This window comes from Salmo salar, chromosome ssa09 (genome assembly GCF_905237065.1).
Source record: "Salmo salar chromosome ssa09, Ssal_v3.1, whole genome shotgun sequence".
Classification (NCBI taxonomy): Eukaryota; Metazoa; Chordata; class Actinopteri; order Salmoniformes; family Salmonidae; genus Salmo; species Salmo salar.
In genome coordinates, this window is record NC_059450.1 from 96,151,356 (window position 1) to 96,158,477 (window position 7,122).

The following is a 7,122-nucleotide window of genomic DNA, read 5'->3' on the forward strand; positions in this document are numbered from 1 at the left end:
TAGATATACAGTATAATACTAGAGTGGTTACGTGACTGCTATAGATATACAGTATAATACTAGAGTGGTTACGTGACTGACAAAGATATACAGTATAATACTAGAGTGGTTACATGACTGCCATAGATATACAGTATAATACTAGAGTGGTTATGTGCTGCCATAGATATACAGAATAATACCAGAGTGGTTATGTGACTGCCGTAGATATGCAGTATACTAGAGTGGTTATGTTTCTATGATGGCTGTTCCCACTTAATATCGAATAGGGGAAGATCGATATGCTATTTGCTTTAATATGCATGTAATTCCCTTTATCCAGGCACTGAACTGATAGCCTACAGTACAGTCCTGTCTTATTGACATTCATTTGTATGATTGTTAATCCTCTTCAGGGAATAAAGACATTCAATCAATTTAAATCAAAATGTATTTATATAGCACTCTTTGCACAGCAATCAATCAATCGCCAAAAGGAACCATGCATAACCCACTGCACTGCCAAAAGGAACCAGGCATAACCCACTGCACTGCCAAAAGGAACCAGGCATAACCCACTGCACTGCCAAACGGAACCAGGCATAACCCACTGCACTGCCAAACGGAACCAGGCATAACCCACTGCACTGCCAAACGGAACCAGGCATAACCCACTGCACTGCCAAACGGAACCAGGCATAACCCACTGCACTGCCAAACGGAACCAGGCATAACCCACTGCACTGCCAAACGGAACCAGGCATAACCCACTGCACTGCCAAACAGAACCAGGAATAACCCACAGCACTGCCAAAAGGAACCAGGCATAACCCACTGCACTGCCAAACGGAACCAGGTATAACCCACTGCACTGCCAAAGGGAACCAGGCATAACCCACTGCACTGCCAAAAGGAACCAGGCATAGCTCACTGCACTGCCAAACGGAACCAGGCATAACCCACTGCACTGCCAAACGGAACCAGGCATAGCTCACTGCACTTCATAAAGTGTCAGTCAGTTGTCCTTTGCCCAGACAGATTACCGTCCTCAATATAAACTCAGTTCATTCTTCACGGTCCCATTGGGAATACATTAATGTCAACAATGGTTTAACTCGGCTCCAAGTCACCAGCCTATTGTTATGAAAGGAGTAAAAGAACTACGGTGGGTCCATAAGGTTCTGGTCAAGAGTAGTGCACTATAAAGGGTGTAGGGAGCCATTGGAGACGCAGATGGCTTATTTGGAAGGGAACTTAATGTGGCTGAGGTTGGCACACAGGACAGAGGTTGCATCAAAGCAAAGGCAAGTTCGGGCGTGGTGGGGCTCAGAGCTTGCAGCAGGCAGGTATAAGGGCCAGGTTCGGGCAGAGTTCATGTAGTCAACCTGGGTGGTATTCACTAGGCACCAAACTGAGGAAAACAGACAAATGGGGAGGGACTAAGATGAACTTGTTTTTTTGTTCCAAGACGTTTGCTGTGCACTAATGTAAAAGACCGAGGTCAGGTGGAGATTTTGTGGCCTACCAGTACTACCTATTTGTTTATTTGGATCCCCATTAGCTTTTACCGAGGCAGCAACTATTCATCCTGGGGTCCACACACAAAAAAAACCATAAAACATGACAAGTAACAAACCACTGGTACACAGATTTTTATGCAAATATTCTAAAATCCACATAAAAAACGATATATGTATTTTCTAAAAAGAGACATTTCCATCAAATTGACTTGTTGCAGATATAAGGCTGTGTGTGATGACATATGCATGTACATACTTTTTTTGTGTGTGGGGAGGGGGGGGGGGGGGTAAATCCCCATGTACCGAATGAACAATACAAGTTAAATGGCTTTCCATGGTATTTTCAACTCTACTGATGGTAGAATGTTGCGTTATGTAGCGACTGTGCCCTCTGGTATTGGACGTGCGTTCTAGCAAGCAGTTGGCTAGAGCACAGCAATAGCCTACATGATTAGATTATTATGGATAAGAGCGAGATTATTTGTCAGTAAAATGAATTATGTGAGAAATGGCAGTGGAAACACCTCTATGAGCAAATATTGATATAGTGACCATATCTCTAGGACCATGCCTCAGGACTACCTGGCCAGATGACTCCTTGCTGTCGCCAGTCCACCTGGCTGTGCTGCTGCTCCAGTTTCAACTGTTCTGCCTGCGGCTATGGAACCCTGACCTGTTCACCGGACATGCTACCTGTCCCAGACCTGCTGTTTTCAACTCTCTAGAGACAGCAGGCGCGGTAGAGATACTCTGAATGATCGGCTATGAAAAGCCAACTGACATTTACTCCTGAGATGCTGACCTGTTGCACCCTCGACAACCACTGTGATTATTATTATTTGACTATGCTGGTCATCTATGAACATTTGAACATCTTGGCCATGTTCTGTTATAATCTCCACCCGGCACAGCCAGAAGAGGACTGGCCACCCCTCATAGCCTGGTTCCTCTCTAGGTTTCTTCCTAGGTTTTGGCCTTTCTAGGGAGTTTTTCCAAGCCACCGTGCTTCTACACCTGTATTGCTTGCTGTTTGGGGTTTTAGGCTGGGTTTCTGTACAGCACTTTGAGATATCAGCTGATGTGAGGGCTTTATAAATCAATTTGATTTGATGATATTGAAGTAAACTGGAGCCACGTGATGATCTGTTGTGTGACTTGGGAAAGCATGCATTTTATTAGGCTACAGATGAAATTAATTATGATGACCTTCACAGTGTGGTGAAAGTGCACGGTGACGAGCTTGATGCTCCTACCCAATAAATATCGAGGGTCATATTCTTATTCAGGTGACATGATCATCGATGCTTGGCTGCCGTGTGACAAAATAAAGTTATATCGCTCTTATCCATAATAATCCTACACTGTACAGTCGTGACCAAAAGTTTTGAGAATGACAAATATTAATTTTCACTAAGTTTGCTGCTTCAGTGTCTTTAGATATTTTTGTCAGATGTTACTATGGAATACTTTAGTATAATTACATGCATTTCATAAGTGTCAAAGGCTTTTATTGATAATTACATGAAGCTGATGCAAAGAGTCAATATTTGCACTGTTGACCCTTCTTTTTGAAGACCTCTGCAATCTACCCTGGCATGCTGTCAATTAACTTCTGGGCCACATCCTGACTGATGGCAGCCCATTCTTGCATAATCAATGCTTGGAGTTTGTGGGTTTTTGTTTGTCCACCTGCCTCTTGAGGATTGACCACAAGTTCTCAATGGGATTAAGGTCTGGGGAGTTTCCTGGCCATGGACCTAAAATATCGATGTTTTGTTCCCCGAGCCACTTAGTTATCACTTTGCCTTATGGCAAGGTGCTCCATCATGCTGGAAAAGGCATTGTTTGTCACCAAACAGTTCCTTAGGCAAAATTGTGAGGGAGCCCACTACCGTGGCTGAGAAACAACTCCACACATGAATGGTTCAGGATGCTTTACTGTCGGCATGACACAGGACTGATGGTAGCGCTCACTTTGTCTTCTCCGGACAAGCTTTTTTCCAGATGCCCCAAACAATCAGAAAGGCGATTCATCAGAGAAAATGACTTTACGGCAGTCCTCAGCAGTCCAATCCCTGTACCTTTTGCAGAATATCAGTCTGTCCCTGATATTTTTCCTGGAGAGAAGTGGCTTCTTTGCTGCCCCTCTCGACACCAGGCCATCCTCCAAAAGTCTTCACCTCACTGTGCGTGCAGACACACTCACACCTGCCTGCTGCCATTCCTGAGCAAGCTCTGTACTGGTGGTGCCCCAATCCCACAGCTGAATCAACTTTAGGACACGGTCCTGGTGCTTGCTGGACTTTCTTGGGCGCCCTGAAGCCTTCTTCACAACAATTGAAGCACTCTCCTTGAAGTTCTTGATGAGCCGATAAATGGTTGATTTAGGTGCAATCTTACTGGCAGCAATATCCTTGCCTGTGAAGGCCTTTTTGTGCAAAGCAATGATGACGGCAAGTGTTTCCTTGCAGGTAACCATGGTTGACAGAGGAAGAACAATGATTCCAAGCACCACCCTGCTTTTGAAGCTTCCAGTCTGTTATTCGAACGCAATCAGCATGACAGAGTGATCTCCAGCCTTGTCCTCGTCAACACTCACACCTGTGCTAACAAGATAATCACTGACATGATGTGAGCTGGTCCTTTTGTGGCAGGGCTGAAATGCAGTGGAATTTTTTTTTGGGGGGGGGGATTCAGTTAATTTGCATGGCAAAGAGGGACTTTGCAATTAATTGCAATTCATCTGATCACTCTTCATAACATTCTGGAGTATAGGCAAATTGCCATCATACAAACTGAAGCAGCATACTTTGTGAAAATTAATATTTGTGTCATTCTCAAAACTTTTTGCCACGACTGTATGTGCAAGATGTAGTTAGAGCGCATGCTCCAAGACCAGAGTGGGCACATCAAATTAAAACAAATTTTCTTAGTCACATAACACATGTTTAGCAGATGTTATGGCGGGTGTTTCGAAATGCTTGTGTTTCTAGCTCAGACAGTGCAGTAATATCTAAAGTAATCTAACAATTTCACAATATATATACACCTAATACACACAAATCTAAGTAAAGGAATGGAATTAAGAATATATCAAATGTATGGACGAGCAATGTCAGAGCGGCAAAACATTTGCTATAAAATGCAACAGTTTGTCACAAAACCATTAGTAGAGTTGAAAGCGTGATGGAAACCCATTTAACTTGTATTTTCCATTCGGTACATGGGAATTTAACCGCAAAAGTTATATGCACTACGTCATCACACACAACCTTTGATTCGCAATAAATCAGTTTGATGGAAACACATCTCTGGTAGGAAAATGCGCAAATTGTTTTAGAATATCCGCATAAAAATCAGTCCCAAATTAGATGGAAACCTAGCTAGCTATATACAAGGACAGTCACATAAATGTAAAATACAACAATATACAAACAATAATGTGCGTCTGTCTGTGCGCGTGTGTTTGTGAGTGTTTGTTTTGCTTGAATAATTGGAGACAGGAGGGAGTTCCTTGCGTTCATGGCTCTGCTGTGTTGCCGTGAATTCCGGAAACTGTGAAGACAAGACACCGCTGGTGGTATGTCTTGCAGGGTATGGGTGTCTGAGCTGAATGTTATTTGATTAACGCAGACTATCTGGAATTTTCATTACAGTAATACTTCCCATAAAAACTAGAAGAGCAGTTCATCTCGTCAGCTATCAAAAAGGAAAAACTGTCATGCATGTTGTGGCACTAGCAGTTCTGGGGGGGTGGTTCTGGGGGGGGGGGGCAATTTTGGACCCCCTTGTGGCCCCCCTAAATGTGGAGTATGAAATAATTTTTACATAACACATTTTTGCTATCGTTCTGTTTTTATACATCCGTTATCAGACAGTGGCAACGAATGATTATGAATATGGTCTTTTGCCTGCTAATGCCTGCAATGCAGTGAAGAAAACCATATGACAACAATAACGTCTAATGTAACTGGCCCCTCTAACAGTACAACTGGCCCCAGCTTGGCCCCCCCAGTTGAAATGGTCTAGAACTGGCACTGTGTTGTTGGTCTGGTAAAAAAATGCAGTGAAAAACACTCCCTGCACTGCCGGTGAAGCCTGAGGTCTTGACAATATGCAACATAAGCAAAGGATGTGTTTTGTGTTCCTCTTTATGACCATGTTATAGGAAGCTGGTTAACTAACCAGTGAGTGGTCTGGTTGTGAAGTGGTTATACTTGAGTGTTGACTGATAAAAAAAAAGGGCAATTTTTTCCCCTTCTAGGGACAACAGATACTGTATGCTCAGATGATTGAATGACATGCCTGAGGAATTTGACTGTAGACTATGAGCAGTTAATGCAATAGAGTAGGAAAAAGCCCTCCCTCCCCCCTCCCTGTTCTGGGCTGTCTTCTCAATCTCGTTCCACCCCATGCTGGTTCTTCTGGTTGCCGCTTTCATCTCCCGTTCTTTATCATAGTAAACAATTTACATTCAATGTTAGTGACATGATGGCAGGTAGTCTAGTGGTTAGTGCGTTGGACTAGTAACCGAAAAGTTGCAAGATCGAGCTGACAAGGTAAAAATCTGTCGTTCTGCCCCTGAACAATGCAGTTAATCCACTGTTCCCCGGTAGGCCGTCATTATAAATAAGAATTTGTTCTTAACTGACTTGCCTAGTTAAAATAAATAAAAAAATAGGTCTAGAATACATTCTGAATTACCAAAAACCTGGTTCCTTTCTTCTGGGGAGTTTTTCCTGCCCACTAGGATTGTATTGTTCTTTGGTGTTTGACAACTGCTGATTGTAAAATACATTTGAGAATTGTATTAGTTTGAGAATGTTAACCATAACCCATTTGAGAGCTTGTTTCTCAAAGATTAAGAAACACGTCACATGGAGAATCTTCATTGAACATTTTTAGTATAGGACTAGGCTTAAACTGTACCTTGGAAACAGGCCCTGGGTGAAAACATTCTCATTTGTTGCATGTCTTTGTTTTCTGGAGAACACAAGACTTTTTCCATTCCACCCCGTTCAGAAATATTGTATCTAATCCAAGGGTTTGTACGCCCCCTGGAGGACAAAGAAAATACTGCACCATCACCATATTCACCCACCCATCTACCCCCACCAAAAAGTATTGCTCATTTAAATACCAAAGCTGCCATTTTGTATCCTTTGTTTTGAAACTAGCTCCAGACATGACTTGTTCTTATGTTACTCACTAAGAAAATTATTTAACATGATGAAATCAAAATATTTTCCAATTTCATAGAGCACATAAAATGTATACAAATGAAATCATATGCAAATATTCTCATTCATTATGAAAAAGGCTGGTCTAGAGCCCCACAGTGGAGGTGTCCTAATACCCATAAAACCTAGTGGTCAAACAGGGAAATGGTTCCCATCGTTTATCCACCAGTTTTTCCCACAGGAAAGGCTTAACCTGGCGTGATGTTTCGATAACCATGTAAATCTCTCACGGACGAGCTGATTTATCAATGTATTTGGCTCCACATTTACACTCTGGTTAGAAAATGCTAATTAGCATCAAAAAGTAGACACGCAAAACAAAAAATCCCTGCAAGCTCCTTGTACATCATCTCTAGCGGACATCTTTGCTATCGGATATTGTG